This window comes from Lathyrus oleraceus, chromosome 2 (assembly GCF_024323335.1).
Source record: "Lathyrus oleraceus cultivar Zhongwan6 chromosome 2, CAAS_Psat_ZW6_1.0, whole genome shotgun sequence".
Classification (NCBI taxonomy): Eukaryota; Viridiplantae; Streptophyta; class Magnoliopsida; order Fabales; family Fabaceae; genus Lathyrus; species Lathyrus oleraceus.
In genome coordinates this window covers 350,234,489-350,258,105 of record NC_066580.1, presented here as the reverse complement: position 1 = coordinate 350,258,105, position 23,617 = coordinate 350,234,489, and positions in this window count along the sequence as shown.

Below are 23,617 nucleotides of genomic sequence, written 5' to 3'. Positions count from 1 at the left end.
CATGATGAAAAGGTCCGTCATAAAGAATTTCAAGTTGGACAAATGGTATTGCTTTTCAACTCAAGGTTGAAGTTGTTCCCTGGTAAGTTGAAGTCAAAGTGGTCAGGACCGTTTGTTGTCAAAGAGGTGCGCAACTATGGGGCCATTGTGATTGAGGATCCAAAGTCACAAGAGAGCTGGACTGTAAATGGACAAAGACTCAATGTCTACCATAGTGGCGATGTGAATCGGGACGTGTGTGTCATTTCTCTATTCGGACCGGGCTAATCATTGAACCGTCGAGCTCTAAACGACGTTAAACAAAGTGCTTGTTGGGAGGCAACCCAATGTTGTAAGTCTGCATTTTAAATTTTCTCAATTCTGTTGTTTTGATATTCTGTTGTGTTAAATTTTGTGAAACTTGGGTTCTGTCCACTGCAAATTAATTTTTTTTAGAAATTCCTTCAGTTCTCCCTGCGATCATCTTTTGCCCCGCAAACTGAATGGAAGGCTTCAGTTCGCGGCGCGAACAAAGTTTGCCCAACGAACGATGCGTGGCAGAACCACTTAAGTTCTGTTAGGTTATTTTTTCTATCCACTCTTTTATTTTCAAAACAGAAACCCTTTGTCACTCCCACTTCCAAAACTTCCAAAACTTCCAAAACTCAAAGATTTTCCTCTCCATCTCCCAAATCCTCATTTGTTAACAAAGAATCAAGTGCACTTCAATAAGGTATGTTTGTTCTTTTCAATTTCTATCTCCATTCCTTTAGGGTTCTCACTTAGGTAAGAGTAGGGTTTCGCTAAGATTGGAATGTGTCATGAGAAACAACCTTGCATGTCTAATATGGATTCAGATTAGGATGACGATAGAGATTGTGATTATGTCTGTTGGTAGTGAAAACCCTAAGAACCCTAGCAGGCTCCTGGAATTTTCCTGGTTCGCAAGGTTCGCGCCGCGAACTGGGAAATTCCAGTCCCATGTTTTATGTTGTTGATTGCTAACTCTCTTCATGTTTTGTTGTGTGGTTGTTCTGATGTTTATTGCAGATGTCTAAGAGAACCAAAACCACGGCTTCTGGTCCTTCTCGTTCATTGAGACGGTTCTTAAGTGATGAACATGAAGAACGATTTGAAAAATTAATCAAGAGAACCATCCAACCGGAAAGGTTCATCCGTTTATCACCGGGTGGGACTTATCGGAATTTGGTATCAAATTTTGAGCGAAGAAGGTGGACCAAACTTTGTGAACCAGAGTCGGCAATCAATTATGATATTGTACGAGAGTTTTATGCCAATGTTATGCATCTTGAAGAGGGAGTAGCTTTCAATTACCAAACAAGAGTGAGAGGCAAGATTATTTCTTTTGGCAGAGATGCAATTAACACATATCTCGGTAACCCTCTCACCTTGGGAGAGAATGAGCGATGCGAGTATCGTACCCAGGAATTGGCCAACATTTGGGATCTTCCAGCGGTGAGTGCTACCTTGTGCCTTGCAGGAAAGACATTTGACTTAAATGATCAAGGACTTCCAAAGTCATGAAAAAGAGAAAATCTAAATCTGGAAGCAAGGGCATTTCTGGTGCTGTTGTTGAACAATATCCGGCCAAGGAGCCACAGCACCACGATCCCTTTGGATGTAGGGTGTTTGTTGTATTACATCATGATCGGAAAATCTGTGGATGTAACATCAATCATAGCGGGGGAAATGCGTAAGATGGCTATAAGCGGAACAAAATTTGGTGGTAAAGCAGGTGTGCTTGCATACCCGGGGCTGATTATGGGACTTTGCCGACGGGCGAATGTTGCCATTCCGGATGAAGTACATTTCTCTATCACTAGTGTGATTAACGATGCTTATCTAAATAGGTTCTGCCAAAGCCAGATGGACAGAGCCGAAGGAGCTGGGACTTTGTCCTCTAGACCCCGACCCCGCACTACTCCAGTTTTCGATCAGATGGCATTTGCTAATTATTGCTGCGAGAGCTTTGAGGCCTCTAGGAGGTCTCAATCATTCATCTTTGACGCTATGCAGCAACAATTTCAGAACACTTTCCTGGCATCTGAAGCCCGCACATTTCCTTCCCAAGCGGAATATGTTGCTTATGCTAATTGGCCTGAGGGCATGCCAGCTTTTATGGGGGGTGCAAGAGGTGGTGCAAACCATGGCGATGAGATGGAGGACGTCCTTGGATCTGTTGGTGATGAACAAGAGGAGGAAGATTGAGGAGTTTTTTGAATTTTTATTTTTTTTATTTTGAGTTTTCTTTGTATTATTTTTGCTTTTGTTAAATTTTGATTGTACTTTTGGGTGGCTCTAGTTCACCAAAACTTTGGTTTGTTAGTTGTTTTGATAATTGCATGAATAGTCTTTGAGATTTAAGTGTGTCACAATCAATTTGGTTTACCAACATTTTTGCTTAATTGTTCTTACTCTTAAGTCAAGCTTAAAGCAACCAAGAAATATTCGCAAAGAAAGAAGCATAGGACACTTCGAGTGGTGATGATAAGAATTAGTGTCGGCATTTCAAGGTACACTTTATCACTTTCTAGACTTAACATGAGTAGTTTGATGGTGTGTGCAAATTCCATATCATAAATTCATTGAAATACATGTCATTTTTGAATCAAAATAGGACTTAACCAATTGTGAGGAGACTTTCCATTGTACACTAAAATGCGGGAAACCGAACATTATTTCAACTCATTCGTATCATGCTAAATCATGCATCAAGCTATTTTTGTGTGAAAATATTGGAAATGATAGAGGCATTGTTTGTTGAGAAAAACCACTTAACCAAAAAGTTTTGAATCAACTAACCTTGTGAGGATTAATCCTTAGTTAACCCTCTTTGAGCTTACCTTAGGATTCATTTGATTGATAAGTGTAAAATCAATTGGAAATTTTGTGAATAAATGAATCCTAATTTCTTTTGTGTCAATTGAACCTTCAAACCGAGTTGTTTGCAAATTTTGCCTTTTGCTTATTTCTAAGTAGGGAGCATTATTGAATAAATTTGGTTTTGGATTCTAAAGTTGGGGAGAGTAAAGTAAGAAGAGTTGATTAGAAACTTGGAAAAGTGAGTTTTTATGAAAGGGTGAAAATATGAAAAGAATCAAGAAAAAGAAATCACCCTTGAAACCATAGAGCAAAATATGAAAAGAAAACAAAGAAAAGGCTCATGGTTGTGTGGTTGTAAAAAGAAAAAGAAAAAGACGGGGATCAAATAAATGGAAATTGTGTAGAGTTGAATGTAAGGGAATGCTCCCTTAGGATAGGCAACTTTGTTGAATTCTCTTAATCATATCCTCTCTTGAAACCCAAGCCACATTACAACCCTTGAAAGACCTCTTGATTCTCATTATTCACATGATTTGGTATTTGTTTTGATGACCGCATGATTTGAGTTGTTGTTGATTTAATTGCTTGGATGAGTGAAAGTAACCCTTCATGTTATTCATCATTACTATGATGTGTGTGTAAGTTTGATTCAATTTTGACATACATGACTTTGAATTCCTTGGTATGATTTTTGCACTCAACCATTTCTCTTATTTATGTTTTGTCTAGAATTGAGATAGGTGGATTGAGAAAGTGCCAAACACTTTTGAACCATCTGAATGTCCTTGGTTAATCCGTATTTCAATCTTTTGTGTCATTGCTTTGGTTGTGATGGTGGAAGCTTTTGTTTAGGGATAAACAAAATGCTAAGTTGGGGAGAGTTGTTAGGGACCAATTAGTACTACTTTTTATATAATTTTATTGGTCCCTTTTACCAGGTTTTGATGTAATTACACACTTTTATTCTCACTATTTTGTATAAATGCAATTAGGTTTAATTTATTTTGTTTTGAGTAGTTATTTCACATATTTGTTAGTTTTATAGAATTTTTGGACAAAAGAGCTTCAGAATGCATAATCATAATTTGGAAGAAGTGTTGAATGCAAGTTGGAGGCCTAATTTTGAAGATGAACACTTGGAAGATTAATTGGATGAAGCTTGCAAGGCAAGGAAGCTGAAGTAGCTTCAGTTCGCGCCGCGAACTCCCTTCGCGCCGCAAAGCTTGCGAATCCAGCAAGTTGTTTTGGCCAAGTGTGCTGTTTTCAAGGCCAGCTGTGTTTTGTCATTTCTGTGTATGTTTTAGGAGGCTTTTCAGCTTTAGATGAAAATGAGCATTTTAGGAAATGTAAACCCTTTTAGAAATCAGAATGGAAATTGTTCATTCATTCATTCATACTTTGATATTTTGTAAGAGAAAAACAGAGTTTTTACTCTCCATTGCCTTTTGCTTTCCAAAATGATGATGAGGAGCTAAACCCCATTTTGTCAAGATTGGAGGTTGTAGCTATTCTTATTTGTTTATGTAGTCCATTTGATTCTTATATATGATAAAAGATTTTTGATGTATTGAATGATACTTTTGCCCTAATTTGAATATTAGATTTGAGTAGTTGTTGAAAGAGATTATTTAAGTCTTGATCTAAAATATATTTTCAAGTAGTGAATAAGTTGTAGAGATAGATTTATTCACTACTCTTCTTTTGTATCAACCATTAAAGATTGCTATATTGATAGTTAGGTGGAGAAATCGTCTAAAGATTAATATAGTGATTATCACAATATCATTTAGACATAAATGATATTGAGAGGATACTTGAACAATATCGATAATCTTGAATCTATATAGTTATCTTAAGGAGTCATAAGCAATTTGAATAGTGAACTCCAATCTTGCCAAGCCTTTTACATTTGATAAAAACCATTTTTCTATTTTAGTGACATTCTATTCAAAAGATAACTTTTCAAATCAAACAACTTGGTTACTTTTTAAACTTATAACAATTTGGATTATAGAACGGAGGTAATAACAACCAATCTCTGTGGATACGATATAAAAATATATTCTGAAAATATAGTTTTCAACAGTTATGGGAGCAAAAACTCTTGGAGGATGTAGAAAGAGCTATTTATAAGCTAGCAAGGTGAAAAGTCAGGCACTAATCGATTGACAAGTGTATAACGAAGGAGTAGTGAGAGAGTTAGTGGGTCCGGTTGAAATCCCACAACCTAGGGATAGCTGATAATGATGGTGGAGTGTCTGGGGAACTACGCTGCAGGAAAATCATCATCACACCTTAAACCATAGTTAGTGATAAGGCGGCTAGCCGAAATTTGAACAATCAAAAGGCAAGTTCCTCAATCGATGAGCTTAAGTTGTAACCTGCCTTTTCAGGAGGAAATTTCTTAGCTGACAAATTTTGGCCAAAAAGGTAAAGCATACTCGACTAGGGAGTCCGTCAGAATATGAGATTAACGAGAAATTGGATAATCCATGAGTCGACAACAAAGGGTCATTCGAAGTCGAAGGGTATCTCCATGTTGAGAAGTGATCGTGGGTGACCGAAACATGAACAGTTATCTATGTGCATGGGAGAAATGGGCTTACACGTGTCATCTCAAGATAGGTTCGTAACCTCCCGACAATTACTTTTTATTAGTATTTAAGAAAGTGTTAGGGATCATTTCAGGGGTGGCATTTTTAGTATTTATAGTAGGAGTACACTTGAAGTACCAAAGAATTTACGAGAAAAGAGTCATCTTCCTACAAAAAATGTAACTTTGCCTCCATTTATATTCATGAGTGATTTAAACTTACCTAATTATCTTTACTTTATTACCTTTACTTTCACTAGATTTTTGTCTTTTATTACCTTTATTTTACTGCATTTCCAACTCACCAAGAGTTATATTCACCCCTTTTTGGATATTCCAAAGACATTGCCTACTAAACCACTATACACTCAACACTAAGTCCAGAACTTTGTAGCCGGTTCTGCAAGTAACCCTCTCATAGGAAGGCTAGAGATTATTGGCGAAAAACACTCACACAACAATAAAATGATGAATACAACCCTACTCCGACTGTAAACATTTATGGATTCACTGCATCTCTAGTATTCCTCACTCTGAACTACACATCTCAATAACTCATCAACATGTACACGCAACAATTCACACGTTATACTTGCACTCTCACCATATATATTCACCATTACACATAACACTCATTAATGTATAATATCAATTAACAAAGATCAATCAATTAAAATTTAATCAACAAACTAAAATTCATCAGGATACACCAAACAACAATCAAACATTGATTGCACGACAAAACCACGCCAAAAAACCAACTCAGTAGGCCACTACGTACCCACAAACACGATGACGGGTAGCTCGTCACCAGGGTGATGTCCGACATCACCCATATCCCTTAATTGTCAACCATATGATGACCGTCGAGGCCCACGCTTTCTTGGAGACCATGACGGTATTCCCATCAGACAGTTGACGCCCGTTAGCGTCTCTACGAACATGGTGACCAGGGCGTCGTGCAAGTGACACCTGTCACCATGTTAACATAAGCAAAAACTTGTTTTGCCATTGCAGAACCTTTAAAACACACCCAATAATCCCAAACAGTCGCAAACAGTCCATAATTGATACATGCTTGATTAACATATATTAGCATGTTATTTCCTTTTAATCTAACAAGTTATTCAATCAATTAATCATAAAAATTCAGAATTTTACTCAAGCTTTTAAACCCTCAATTTCATACCAAACATCGTGTTCATGATTAGTTTAGCATACACAACAATCACCATAATTACAGAGCATGAATTTCAATCAATTGATGCCATAAAACAGAATTACATTCATATAACTCATCACATGAACAAAGTAAAAGAAAAAGTAAGAAATCGTATTGGAGGTTAAGGGAAACCTCTCTATCCTTTCATGATTTAGGCACCCTTTGTTGAATAATTCCCCCTTTCTATCTTGAAAATCCAGCAAAAGCAATCTCTAAGGTCTTCTCATCCAAGACCTAACTCTCCACTCTTGTATCTCTATTCCCTTCTTTTTCACGTACTGACAAAACGGCTCTAAAAACCCTATTTTCTCTACTTTTCTAATTATATAATATTCTAACTAACTTCTCATAATTACAATTTTTTCCCCAACTAAAACTCAACTTCTTTCCACTCACCACTTACTTCTCTTAATTCAAAAAATAACCCAACTCCTCATATTCTACTAATTTCAATTAATTTCTAATTATTTTAATTAATTAATTAATTCATACTCAACTAATTAATTAAACACAACCCCCCGATTTTAATACTCACCGACCAACCTGTAAGAACAAAAATTGTTCTACAACAGATTCCTTGATTTTGATGATAACAAAGGATGAAACCAAAAATGGCACCCTAACGAAAAGTTTCTAAGTGTGCAGGGTTCTAAAGAAAGAAGGAAGAGATCTGATGATGTCATCAGATACATAACCAGATCAGATACAAATTATCAGAAGATAAGAAGCATCTGAAGTAGAAACAAGTTCAAGAAAGTCTAACTCTGAGCAAAACAACAAGTATCAGAAGCATCTGAACAAGAAGTAAGCTCTAGAAGTTCTGACTCTGAACAATGCTATCTCTAAATTCCAGAAGTTATCAGCGCTGTCTGAAGAAACTATCTGAACTCAACATCAGAAGCAAGACTCCAAGTTTCTCAGATACACGAAGACTCTGATCATGGAATTGCTAATTATGAAAGAGTAACGTTAAAGTCAAGTAAAGATTTGCAAATGGATTTCCTAATACATAAAGAGACGTTAATCTCCAATTTCAATAAAGAAGATACTATATGTGGTAAGTAGTCTTTTCAAGGAGAGAAAGTTATCCTGCAGAAGCTATTTAAGTGATGGCGTAAATTCATTTTAATATCCATCAGTTTCAACTACCACCTCACTGATCTATATAAAGAACTGCAAATCAACATTCAACATACAACACATACAAGGAAAAATTATACTGAAACATCAACGCACAAGAAAACGTTCTTGCTCTCTAAATCTTCACGAAGCTTTTGCTTATAACGTGAATCACTTTGTTCTTACTATTGTAATATTAGCTTATCTTAGAAGCACTCTAGATTACATAAATCTTTCATCTATTGTTTGTTGATTTCCTCAAGTGACTCTGTGTAGTCTGTATACTTGAGAGGACTAAGAGATTTTTCTCTTAGACGTTGTTTGTAATCTTTCAAGATTAGTGGATTAAGTCCTTGTTGAAGGCGAAATCACCTCGGCCGGGTGGACTGGAGTAGCTTTGTGTTATAAGCGAACCAGTATAAAATCCTTGTGTGATTTTCATTTTGAAAAAGCGCTTATTTTTCCAAACAATTCAAACCCCCCCCCCCCCCCTTTCTTGTTTTTCTCACCTTCAATTGGTATCAGAGCTTAGGCTCTGTATTGATTTTCTAATCAAACACTTAACAGTGTAGAGAGATCCAGTACGAGAAAAACTATGGCTCACACAAATGAAAAGGATAGTTACAATGCTAAGTCTCCTGTTTTTGATGGAGAGAAGTTTGACTACTGGAAAGATAGGATCGAAAGTTTCTTTCTGGGTTATGATGCTGACCTTTGGGACATTGTCACAGATGGATACACACCTCCAGTCTTAGAAAATGGAGCTGAAGTTCCCAGAAATAAGATGTCAGAAGATCAGAAACGTATCTTCAAAAATCACCACAAGGCCAGAACAATACTTCTAAATGCTATATCTTACAACGAATATGAAAAGATCACCAACAGAGAGACAGCCAAAGATATACTTGACTCTCTGAAGATGACTCATGAAGGAAACTCCCAAGTCAAAGAGACGAAGGCTCTGGCGCTTATCCAGAAGTATGAAGCCTTCAAAATGGAAGATGACGAAGCTATAGAGGCTATGTTTTCTAGATTCCAAACTCTTATTGCAGGTCTCAAGGTGCTAGACAAAGGATACACAACTGCAAATCATGTTAAGAAGATAGTCAGAAGTCTTCCAAAGAAATGGAGACCTATGGTTACTGCTCTGAAGCTGTCAAAGGATCTGAACAATATCAGCCTTGAAGAACTTGTCAGTTCTCTCAGAAGCCATGAGATAGAACTAGAGGAGGATGAGCCTCAGAAAAGGAACAAGTCTGTAGCATTAAAGTCCAGACCTGAAAGACGCAAACCTGACAGAACCAAAGCTCTCCAGGCAGAAACTGAAGATACTGACGACTCTGAACCAGAAGATTCTGATGATGAAGAAGAATTGTCCCTACTAACCAGAAGAGTTAAGCAACTCTGGAAAAAGAGGAACAACAACTTCAGAAGACCAAGACCCAGAGGGGATCGATCAGAATCAACTTCAAAAGGTAAAGCTAACAAAGATATTACCTGTTATGAATGTAAAGAAACAGGTCATTACAGAAATGAATGCCCCAAGCTAAAGAAGGACAACTCTAGAAAAGAAAGCTTCAAGAAAATACCTTCAGGACAAAGAAAGGACTGATGGCTACCTGGGATGATAGTGAATCTGGATCATCAGAATCTGACTCTGATGAACAGGCCAACGTGGCACTTATGGCTACCACATCCAGGAGTAGCTCAGATGAAGAATCTGAAGAGGTATTTTCTGAACTTTCTCGATCTGATCTAGAATCATGCTTGTCAGAAACTCTTAGCTCATATCAGAAATTAAAACAAAAGTTTAAAAACATAAAAGGCTGTCTTAAAGCAAAATTTGAAGAATGTAGTGAACTTGAGATGACAATTCTAGCACAAGAAGATACAATCAGATTCTTAACATTAGAAAAAGATGGAGCAAAAAGAAAAAGCTTAGAATTAGAAGAAGTGTTGTCTCAAGTACCACAAACTTCAAATAAAATAATTTATAAATACGAAGAAGCCTTTCAAGAATTTCTGAAAAATGGGATAGGTAGGAGTATTATGGCATCCATGATTTATGGAGTAAGTCAGAACAATAAAAAGGGAATTGGGTATGATCCTAAGGAAGATAAAACTTCTACCAGTAACCAACTTAAGTCTCCCTTTTCATATCACTATACACACACACAAGAACAAAAATTTAAAAATGCTAGAAAACCCAAAGTTACAAGAAACTCTGGGAAAACTAATCTGAAAGGACCCAAGAGATTCTGGGTACCAAAAGATAAGATTGTGTATGTTGCAGATATCCTATGCAGCAAAGTTCAGACACCAGTCATGGTACCTGGACTCTGGATGCTCGCGACACATGACGGGAAGAAAGTCTATGTTCCAAAGTCTGGAACTTAAAGACGCTGGATTTGTAGGCTTCGGAGGAGATCAGAAAGGAAGGATCAGAGGCTCCGGAACTATTGGTAATGGTACTCTTCCCTCTATATCTGATGTTCTTTATGTAGAAGGATTAATGCATAACTTGTTATCCATAAGTCAATTAAGTGATAACGGTTATGATGTAATCTTTAATCAAAAAACATGTAAAGCCATTAATCAGAACAATGGCTCTGTCCTTTTCACAGGCAAGAGGAAAAACAACATTTATAAAATTAATCTTTCTGATTTAAAAGAACAAAATGTTAAATGTCTGATGTCTGTTCACAAAGAGCAATGGATATGGCATAGACGCTTGGGCCACATTAGCATGAGGAAACTTTCTCAGCTAAATAAACTCGAGTTAGTCAGAGGCCTACCTAAACTGAAGTTTTCTTCAGATGCTCTGTGTGAAGCATGTCAGAAAGGAAAATTTTCAAAAACATCCTTTAAAAAAAAATGTTGTTTCTACCTCTAAGCCTCTGGAACTTCTTCACATTGACTTATTTGGTCCTGTGAAAACAGCATCAGTTAATGGAAAGAAGTATGGACTAGTCATTGTTGATGATTACAGTCGCTGGACATGGGTAAAATTCCTAAAGCACAAGAGTGAGTCTCACTCTGTATTCACTAGTTTCTGTTCCAAAGTGCAAAAAGAATTTGACTCTAAAATTATTAGAGTCAGAAGTGATCATGGTGGAGAATTTGAAAACAAAGATTTTGAAGAATTATTTGATTCTAATGGAATATCCCATGATTTCTCCTGCCCTAGAACTCCACAACAAAATGGAGTTGTAGAAAGGAAGAATAGGACACTCCAAGAGATGGCCAGAACCATGATCAATGAAACTAATGTGGCAAAGCATTTTTGGGCAGAAGCTGTAAATACAGCATGTTACATTCAGAATAGAATCTCTATAAGACCTATTCTGGAAAAGACTCCCTATGAACTGTGTAAAGGAAGAAAATCAAACATTTCATATTTTCATCCTTTTGGATGTTCTTGCTTTATCTTAAATACTAAAGAACATCTGAACAAGTTTGATTCCAAAGCACAGAAAGGTATTATGTTAGGATACTCAGAACGCTCTAAAGGCTACAGAGTATACAACACAGAAACCAAAATTGTGGAAGAATCAATTCATGTCAGATTTGATGATAAGCTTGACCCTGAAAAGTCAAAGCTAGTTGAAAAGTTTGCAGATTTAGAAATCACTCTTGTAGAATCTGATAAAACTCGAGAAGCAACTGTCACTCAGAACTCTGAAGAAATTAAATCTCCAGAAATCCCAAAGAAAGTTAAAAGTCGTATCAACGTTTCTGAAGATTTGATTATGGGAAACAAGGACGAACCTGTCAGAACCAGATCTACCTTCAGGACCTCTGAAGATATTCCTCTGGGACTAGTGTCTCTGATTGAGCCTATGTCTTGTGATGAAGCACTTCAGGATAACGACTGGGTTTCAGCCATGCAAGAAGAATTAGATCAATTCTCAAAGAATGATGTCTGGGATCTCGTTCCTAAACCCAGAGGCACTCATGTCATTGGAACTAGATGGGTTTTCAGAAACAAGCTGAACGAGAAAGGAGAAGTCGTCAGAAACAAGGCTCGACTGGTAGCTCAAGGTTACAGTCAACAAGAAGGTATTGACTATAATGAAACCTTTGCTCCAGTCGCGAGGTTAGAATCTATTCGTCTTCTTGTATCTTTTGCTATTAATCACTCTATCAAATTATACCAAATGGATGTCAAGAGTGCATTCCTTAATGGTTATATTTCAGAAGAAGTGTATGTCAACCAACCTCCAGGTTTTGAAAATTCAAATTTTCCAGAACATGTTTTTAAACTTAAGAAATCCTTATATGGACTTAAACAAGCTCCCAGAGCTTGGTATGAACGATTAAGCAATTTTCTTCTGGAACAAAATTTTATCAGAGGGAAAGTTGATTCTACACTCTTCTGTAAAAACCTTAATAATGATCTCATGATATGCCAGATTTACGTTGATGATATTATTTTTGGTTCTGCTAATATCTCTGTTTGCCAAGAATTTTCTAAGTTAATGCAGGCAGAATTTGAAATGAGTTTAATGCAAGAACTAAAGTTCTTTCTGGGAATTCAAATTAATCAAACTCCAGAAGTCACGTACGTTCATCAAAGCAAGTACATTAAAGACGTTCTGAAGAAGTTTGACATGACTGAATGCAACTCTGCAAAAACTCCCATGCACCCAACTTGCATTCTTGAAAAGGAAGAGGTAAGCAACAAGGTTTGTCAGAAGCTCTATCGAGGTATGATAGGCTCTCTTCTCTATCTGACTGCTACTCGTCCTGATATTCTCTTTAGCGTCTGTCTTTGTGCCAGATTCCAATCAGATCCTAGAGAATCTCATTTAACAGCAGTTAAGAGAATTCTTAAGTATCTGAAAGGAACTCCTAACCTGGGCCTGATGTATAAGAAAACATCAGAGTATAGACTTTCTGGTTACTGTGATGCAGATTATGCGGGAGATAGATTAGAACGAAAAAGCACATCTGGAAATTGCCAGCTTTTGGGAAACAATCTGATATCCTGGGCTAGCAAAAGACAGTCAACAATTGCTCTATCAACTGCAGAAGCAGAATACATCTCAGCATCACTGTGCACAACTCAGATGCTCTAGATGAAGCATCAGTTAGAAGATCTGCAAATCTTTGAGAGTAACATTCCTATCTTCTGTGATAATACTGCTGCCATTTGTCTAAGTAAGAATCCCATTCTACATTCCAGAGCTAAACACATTGAAATAAAACATCATTTTATCAGAGACTATGTTCAGAAAGGGATAGTAACATTGAAGTTCATTGATACAGATCATCAATGGGCAGATATCTTTACTAAGCCTCTAGCTGAAGATAGATTTCTTTTTATCTTAGAAAATCTGAACATTCAAAATTTCCCAGAATGAAGTGTGGCTCTGAAAATGTAAAATGAGACTCTGACATAAACAAATGTTCTTCTGCCTCTGACTCTGATACTTCTACAAGTTAAGAAGATATCTGAGTTAGAAATCTCCAGGAATCAATCTTTTGGTATTCTTGAAGATCAGATACATCAACACGTGGAGCACTAAGCGTCTAACCCTAGAACTTCTAGACAGCTGTCAAAAGAAATTCAAAGGACAGACGTTTGAAATCTCCTTGAGCAGTGTGCGTACTGTTGGGATTAGACATTCATTAATTAGCTGTAATCATTTTTCCCCCAAGCGTGCAATCTTGAGCTTTGTACTAACGCAATTTGATGTGTCGTTTTGCATGTGTTTTACTTAGAGTATTTAAACACTTTTCTCACATTTCACACACTTTTCACTCTCACTCACTCTCAAACCCTCTCTAAAACCCTAAACCTCTCTGAAGCATTCTCTGCAAACTCTCAATCTTCATCTTCTTCTTCACCATGGACGCTCAACAACAAGAAGTGTTTAACTTTTCTCAACAAATGGAATCAAGCTCAACTGCTCAAACTTCAAGCATTCCAACTCCAACGGTTACAGGCGTCTCTATCACCCCTGTTTACAAGGAACCCCATATTCTTGACCGTGAACCCCATATAAACCTAGCAACCCCTTTTGAAGGACTGGACGTGTTGTGTGAAACACTAGTAGATTTCGACAACTTGAAGAGAAATGGCGTTGATCTTACTGAAGAACTTCGTAAACAAGGTTGGGGAAACTACTTCCAAAGGCTCTATGGCCCTGTTTACCCACTTCTCATCAAGGAGTTCTGGAGATTTGCAGATGCTGATGATCATTTCATCGTCTCTCATGTTTTGGGGGTAAAGATAGTAATCACTGAAGAGTCAATTGCCTCCCTATTGAACATGGAGAAAGATGGAGGAAAAAGGATTTACAACATCCCTCCTAGGTCAAAGCGCATTACTGATGTAATCAATCCAACCATCTTCAAACCCAACACTGAAGGAAATCCTTCAAAGAACAAGGAGCTGCATCAGAACCTCAGAGTGTGGCTGAAGATTATTCTGGGAACTATTCACCACCGCCCAGCATCCAACTCCTCTGACTACATCAATGCAGATCAGAAATGCATTATGTATTGCATTCACAAGGGCGAAATCACCTCGGCCGGGTGGACTGGAGTAGCTTTGTGTTATAAGCGAACCAGTATAAAATCCTTGTGTGATTTTCATTTTGAAAAAGCGCTTATTTTTCCAAACAATTCAAACCCCCCCCCCCCCTTTCTTGTTTTTCTCACCTTCACAACCCATTCAAAATTACACAAAAATAATTATTTAAATAGTTTAATCACTTAAATCAAATAAAAAAATAAATAAGTAAATTATCAAATAAAAGGCTAATTAAGTCAGGATGTTACAACTCTCCCCCATTTAATGAATTTTCACCCTAAAAAATTATTTGACGGAAAAAGTTATGGATAAGACTCTCTCATTCGACTCTCGAGCTCCCACGTTACACTACAACCAGCAGGACCTCCTCAAACAAATTTCACTAAAGTGATCTTCTTACCTCACAAGTGCTCCCATTTCGGATCCTCAATCCTCAACGACAAGGTCTCAACTGTCAAGCTCTCTCTAACTTGAACATCATTCAACTGGATTGCATGAGACAAATCAGGAATGCACTTCCTCAGTTAAGATAAATGAAAGACATCATAAAGATTTTAAATATACAACAATAATGTAACTCGGTAGGCCACCTCTCATACCCTCTGAAGAATATGAAATAGACTTATCAAACATGGTGTAAGCTTCTTAGACTTCAAGGCACGCCTAACACCAATTACCATAGTAACTCTCAAGAACACATGATCCCCCTCCTGGAACTCTATTGTTTTCCTCCTCTTGTCATGATAACCCTTCTGATGACTTTGAGAAGCTTTCATCTTCTCTTGTATCATCTTGATCTTCACAGTAGTATGTTGAACTATCTCAAGTCCAAGCACAACACTAACTCTAGAATCACACCAACACAAAGGTGTCTTGCACCTCCTATCATGAAATTCCTCGAACGGTGGCATTCCAATACTATAATGGAAACTTTTGTTGTACGTGAACTCAACCAATTGAAACTAGATATCCCAAACACCTCCTTGTTCTAGCAAAAAATCCCTCAACAGATCTTCCAAGGATTGGATAGTCCTCTCTGTCTGACCATCGGTCTACGGATGATAAGTAGAACTCAACTTCAGCTCAATATCCATCACTTCTTGCAAACTTTGCCAAAACCTCGATGTGAACCTCAGATCCCTATCTGACACAATACTCGACAGAATCCCATGCATGCTAACAACCTTCTCAATATACAACTCTACCAACTTCAGCACAGGATAATTGATCTTAATTAGTGTGAAATGAGTCGATTTAGTCAGTCTGTCAATAATAACCCAAATGGAATTACATCCATTTGTCATCTTTGACAAACTTGTCACAAAATCCATGGAAACATTTTCCTACTTCCACTCAGGAATACTCAACGGTTGCATCAGACCCGGCTACTTTTGATGTTCAAACTTCAACTTATGCCAAGTCAAACACGCATAAATGAACTCAGCTACTTCCTTCAACATTCCTGGACACCAAAACATTTTCTTCAAGTCTTGATACATTTTAGTAGCAACGAGATGAATACTCAGACCACTCTTATGACCTTCCTCTAGAATACTCTTCTTAAGATCTGGCATATCGGGTACGCAAACTATGTCTTTGAATCTCATCACACCATTGTCGTTGGTCCTGAAATCTCCTCATTTACCTTGATTGATTAACACCAACCAGATAACCAATCCCAAATCTCATTTTCGACCTTCTCTGATTTCCTCGAGAATACCACTAGTCATCTCCAACATACCCAACTTTACATTGTTAAGAGTATATTCACACACCAAACTCATGTCTATGAATTGCTCAATTAACTCCAACTCTCAAACCATAATCATTGACATATGCAGCGACTTCCTGCTCAAAGCATCAGCTACAATGTTGGGTTTACCATGATGGTAACTCAAACCAAAATCATAATTCTTCAGATATTCGAGCCATCTCCTCTATCTCTTATTCAACTCCTTCTGATCAAATAGATACTTCAAACTCTTGTGGTCACTGAACACTTAAAATCTGGAACCAAACAGATAATGCCTCTAAATTTTCAACATGAACACCACGACTGCCAACTCCAGATCATGCGTAGGATAATTCCTCTCATGAACTTTCAATTGTATGGAAGCATAAGCCACCACCAGGCCATTTTGCATCAGCACACCACCTAGACCCACCTTTGAAGCATCGCAATACACAACAAAGGATTCACTTGGACTTGGAAAAATTAAAACTGGAGCTGATGTCAGCTTCTTCTTGAGTTTTTGAAAACTCTCTTCACACATAATCTTTTTTGAGTCAATTGAGGCAAAGGTAATGAAAACTTTTAAAATCCTTCAATAAACCTCTTGTAGTAGCCAGTTAAACCAAGAAAACTTCTGATCTCCATAACACACTTCAGAGATCTCCCACATCAACACTACATCAATCTTCAATGGATCCACTACAATACCACCACTAGATATCATATGACCAAGGAAACTCACTTCCTTCAACCAGAACTCACACTTAGATAACTTTGCATATAACCTCTTCTCCTTTAAGGGCTACAACACCATTCTCAGATGCTCTGCCTTCCTTCATCAGACTTAAAATATATCAAAATGTTTTTGATGAGCATAATAGAAAACTGATCTAAGTACAGATGGAATATTATATTCATGTACTCCATGAACACTTCAGGCGTATTAGACACACCAAACGACATTACGGGATACTTATAGTGACCATATCTCGTTTTGAATACAATCTTCGGCATATCGTCTGATTTCACACAAATCAGATGATAACCCAAATGAAAATCAATCTTGCTAAACACACAAGCACTGACCAACTGATCCATCATATCATCAATCCTCAGAAGTGGCTACTTATTCTTGATAGTAACCTTGTTCAATTATCAATAGTCAAACACAACCTCATGCCACCATCCTTCTTCTTGAATAACAATATCAGTGCTCCCCATAGTGAAATACTTGGTCAAACAAACTTCTTCTGAAGTAAATCCTCTAATTGTTTCTTCATCTCCCTCAGCTCTGAAGCATACATTCTATAAGGAGTCACTAACACAGAACTAGTACCAGGTAGTAAGTCTATTGAAAACTCAACCTCGCGCTCTGGCATAACATCACTAATGTCATCTAAAATACTTTGGGAAACTCACACACCATAGGTAGATCCGTAATCATTTCATCATTTCCCCCACTCAAGGATGCGAGCACCATGAACACTTGAGCATTCTCTCTGTCTCTTAAGGACATCTCTACCTACCTCGGGAGCACCATGCACAATTTAACATACACAACAATCACCAAAATTACAGAGCACGAACTTTATTCAATTCATGGCATAAAATATAATTACATTCATATAATTAATCATATAAACAAACAAAAGAAAAAGAAAGAAAATCCTATTGGAGGTTAATGGAAAGCTCTCTACCATTTCATGATTTAGGCACCCTTAGATGAATAATCCCCCTCTTCTCCTTTACCTTGATAATCTAGCAAAAGCAATCTCTAAGATCTTCTCCTCGAAGCCCTAACTCTCCACTCTTGTATCCATGTTCCCTTCTTTTTCATGTGCTTACAAAAAGGCTCTAAAAACCCTATTTTCTCTACTTTTATAATTATATAATATTCTAATTAACTTCTCATAATTACATTTTCTCCCAACTAAAACTCAATTTCTCTCCACTCACCACTTACTTCTCTTAATTCAAAAAAATAACTCAACTCCTCATATTCCACTAATTTCTATTAGTTTATAATTATTTTAATTAATTAATTAATTAATTCTCACTCAATTAATTAATTAAAGACAACTCCTCGATTTTAGTACTCACCGGTCAATCCACCCAAAATCAAAAATAATTATTTAAATGATTTAATCACTTAAATCAAATACATAAATTACTAAATAAAATGCTAATTAAGTCGGGGTATTAGAAATCGAACCTGGAAACAAAAGAGTATGAGTATGTCAATCGAACCCTTGAAGCGATTTCCTTCTTTAAATGATTTCTAAAAGAAATTTCCCGAATCAAATTCCTGATATCAAAGAAATGAGTAAGAGCGATTTCCTGAAGCGATTTCTTGAAGTGTATGAGCAATTTCAAGCAGCTAAAATTAGGGTAACAAAATTGCATTTCCTTTTTTACTGAATCTGAAACGATAACAAAACGATTTCCTTAAAAGTATGAGCGATTTTCCTTCTTTGAACTCTTTGATTTCCTGCTTTGAACTCTTGAACTGATTTCAACCTGGAAGTTGGAAACAATTTCCGAAAAAGTATGTTTTGAATTTTCCTTCTTTGAACTCTTCGATTTCCTACTTTGAGAGAAAAATATGAAACATATTAATTTTTTTTTAATTATGCTTTGATTTTATTTAATAAAAAATAAATAAATACATAAAAATTAGAAAAAAGGGAGGCAAGCAAATTTTTTAGAGGGATATGGGAAAATTTTTGTAGTGTCAAATGGAACCGACACTATTAGTTAAATAAAAAAAGGAGGCAAACAAATTTGTTGGGGGAAAGGGGAAAATTTTTGCACCAATTAAATTAACTTAGTGTCTGCTAGCATCAACGCTATTAGTTAAATAAATAAAGAAAATAAAAAAGGAGGCAAACAAATTTGTGAAGGGAAATGGAAATTTTTTCGCACCAATAGAATTAACTTAGCATCGGCTAGAACCTTAGTTAAATAAATAAATGCTAAAAAAACAAAAGTAAAAAAGGTAGAAAAAAATTTGTGGGGGAAAATGAGAAAATTTTCGCACCAATAGAATTAACTTACCATCAACCATATTCGACGTTAGATATGTCATATAAAAAGTATAAATGAGCAATTAACTAAAGATTGTTAAAATAATAAGCAACTAAATTATTAACATAGTGTTGGTCTAAGTTGACGCTAAAATTTAAGACATTTAAAAATAAAAAAACCAAATGAATAAAATTGTTAGCGTTCACTTGTGCTAACATTAATCTAACGCTAGTAGCGTCAAAGTAAGAATCGACGCTAATATGTTGAATCTAAAATGGTTTTTTCTTGTAGTGAGTGAAGAACTGCTCTTTTCTTTACAATTGTTTTACATTTTCCAAGTCTTTCTTTATTTCTTCAACTTCTTCACTTTCTTTCTATTTATTCGTAAAACTCAAATATAATCTACTAAACCATTTTCAAAACATATGCGAATTCTTATTAAAATCATGTGACGACAAGGTGTCAATCAATGAGTTGGTTCACGTGGTTAAAAAGAATAAAAAACTAATCTTATTTTTAAAGTGGATTTTAAGAAAGCGTATGATTTAGTTAGTCGTAGGTTTATGAATTATATTCTTAATAGGTTTAGTTTTTGTGAGAAGTGGAGATCTTGATTGAAAGATTGTGTATTTGCTAGTAATATAATGGTGTTGGTTATCGGTTTCCCATCTAGAGAGATTGGTATTCAAAGGGGGTTAAAGCAAGAAGATTTTTTAGACCGTTTCTTTTATTTGTTAGGTTGGATAAAGGTTGAGTTTGTTTAAGAAGGAATTGAAGAATAACCTATATTCGAGAATTAGTTTGACCATCTTTAACCTTGTGATATACCATCATTACTATGCAGGTGATACTCTTATCTCGGATGATGTTTATTTTGAGAATCTCCAGGAGATTGAGGTTATTCTTTAAGATTCGAGCTTGCTTCGAGACTTCTTGAAAAAAAAATTCAAAAGTAGTCTAGTTGTGATTAATGTTGACCTGGTTTTTTTGAATTAGGGTGGTGGGTTTATTAATTCTAAGCTAGAGTCTATTTTTGTAAGTATCTAGGCTTATCGGTCGGTGTTAGCCCATTTCCAAAGGCTACGTGAGAACCGCTCATAAACCTCCATCTCTAGGAAATTGCTTTATTTTAATTTATACATAGGTATGCTAGTTTGGAAATGAGAGTCATCCCTCTCAAATTGGTTCTCAGGGCCATTCCTATTTTTCTTCCTATATTTTCTTAAGATGTATGATAAGGTGTGGAAGAAGTTGGTTAGAGATGAGAGGAGTTTGAGGGGTCAAACATGAGTTTAAGATTTCTTGGGCTTGTTGGTCATATGTTTCAAGCCTAATGGGTGAGGTGGTTTAAGTGTTAAGGATCTTTGACTTAGCTCTACTTAATAAATGGAAGTGGATACTGATCTTGGGTGCGACATGTGTTTGGCTAATATTCTCTCTGATAGATATGGCTCTCAAACTGCCTACTCCTTTTTAGGTGGTAGATATTCATTTTTGTGTCTCTCTTCCACTTAGTGGAAAGATGTATATCTATTAGGTGCAAAAATTGGTGACCTATCGGACTGGTTTGTTGACGGTTTAAGTAGAAAGTTGTGAAATGGTCTCCACACATATTTTTAGAAGGATCCTATATGTACCTTTTAGTTTCATATTCATAGTATTTATGTTATATCTAGTCACTTTCATATTCCTAGGATTCATGTTATATTTAGTCACTTCAATAAAATTGTTGTTGAATTTAGGATTTGGGAGGGTGGAGCTGTTTTCTAGGATGTTAGGTAGCGAAGATCTATGTTTGTTTATGAAAATTAGTTGGTTGATAACTTAATACTTGTTATTCATAATTGGTTTCTTCTCGAGATTTGGATACACTGGTCTTGGAGACGTACAAAAGATGATTTATTTGTGGTTGCCTCAGCCTATTCCACTCTTATTGAGATGAAACACCCTTTAGTTTCATCTCTCAATATAATGGATTTGACTCTTTCTCTTGTTTTGGATAGTTAGACTCCACATAAAGTAGTTATGTTTTCTTGGCATCCTTTGCAGGATAAGATTCCCACTTGGTCAAATCTCTTTAGAATGAAGATTATTGTTGATTTAGAGGGTGTTTCGTGTCCTATGTGTGGAGAGATGGGTGAGTCGAGTGCCAATCTCTTTGTTACTTATGAGTTGACCGTTTGTCTGTTGTATAAGATCTTTAAATGGTTATGGTGGTGTTTAGTTCTTAATATATATCTCACCACTTCTTTGAGCTTTGTGTTTTTTTAGGTGAGGTTTCTAAAATGACCGGGGGTTAGTTTGGGATGTGAGGGAATCTCAAAATGATGTCATTTTTACTTAGAGTATTCAAATCCACACTGAACCAAATAAAAATCACAAACCGATAAAGAAATAAATACAATTTTTTTTTGAATATTATTGGATCTGTTTGAATTTTCTTTATGAAAAGTACTCAAATCATTTTGGATTTCAGGTTGATTTTTCAAAACCAAACCAAGCTACGTGCATATATTTTAATACTTATTTATTTTTCATTACTAAATTTTTTTGCATTAATTTATTATTCCTTGATATTTATATGTTTAAGTACTATTTATTAGTTTTGTTTATCAATTATTTTGAATACTTCATTTGTTTCAAACATAATTGATCATTTTTATTTTCTAATTTTAATATACATTATATATTATACCGCATAAAATTGAATTTGATTGAATCAAATTTTTGACACTAGAAATTGAAAATCAAATCAAACTTCGGATAATTTTATCTTTGAATCAAATAAGTTTTTGTCTCAAATTCAACCCACACAACACCTAGAAAATATATATATATATATATATATATATATATATATATATATATATATATATATATATATATATATATATATATATATATATATATATATATATATATATATAAAAGCTTTTTAATTTAATATCATTTTAAATGCAATCTTTATTTCTTTGAGATATATCTCGAAATCACCATTATTGATTTCTTTGTATCTGATCCTCTAATTTTCTATTAAAAACACATAAGGTAGTCACCATTAGAGAAAATGATAATATTAAACAAATTTTTTTCTCAATAAATCAATAAAAGTAGAAAATCAGCTCATGATAAAAACGAATAAAACATTAATATTGATATGTACCATTTAATCCCATCTTAAATATTCACATAATAATTATTTTTGAATTCTATGCTCTTTAGTAAAGACTAGAATACTAAAAATTATAGGGTAGAAAAGAAAACAACAACAAAAAAAAAGATTCACCTCAAAATTTAATCAATGGTTGATCAATTACAAACATGTTACCTATAAGCTTCCTGAAAGACAAATATCAACTAAAAGGAAAAAAAAATCATGTAAAAGAAGAAAAAAAAAATCAAAAATAACAAAACACATTAAATTTAAAGACATATAGGAATGAATCTGAACAAAAACGAAATAAAAAAATTAGAGAATGGTATAAGCCTTAAATTTGTTGAATCTAAATATATCAATGCAATACAAAGAACAATTTACTATGTTCAGAGATTTTTATCAATCTGATATAATTACTTTTGTCACCTTCAAAACTAACAGCTAAAATATGGCGACTATGAAAAAAAAAGGAGATTGTTCAGTATAAAATTCAAAAAGAAAATAAAATAAAAAATTAAGAGTGGAAAACTCATTGTGATTATATATATGTATAAATTAAATAACTTTTATATATATATATATATATATATATATATATATATATATATTATATATATATATATATATATATATATATATATATATATATATATATATATATATATATATATATATATATATATATATATATATATATATATTATATATATATATATATATATATATATATATATATATATATTATATAATATATATATATATATATATATATATATATATATATATATATATATATAATATGGTTCAATTTCTTTACCATTATGAAAAAAATTGTTTTTATATATTTTTATAAAATTTCTATAATTTATTAGAGATTATTTTGTATATATACAGATAATGTAAAACTTCTATAAAAAATTTAAATTTAAATTTGTTTATATGCATTGAATCACATTTTATTAAATAAGTTCGTATTTTAAGAATTAATATAAATGTTAAATGATATTTGTAGTTTTTTTAATTCATTGATAAACTTTATTGGATTTGATTTAAGGTTTGTATTATAAAAAAATATAATTTAGTATATTATTAATGTTTGGGCAAACTTTAATATATATATATATATATATATATATATATATATATATATATATATATATATATATATATATATATATATATATATAATTTGAAATTATAAAAAGATATAATTAATATAAGGTAAATACCATATATATTTTACCAATTATTAACCATTATTAATATTATATTTTTGGTCAAAAAATAACAATATTATTTTCACACAAACGTAAGAAAAAAATATTATTAAATTATTAGTCCAGACTACATATTAAAACTATGGTTCTGAATGATAAATTAAAGTTTGCTCAATCATTAAAAACATATTA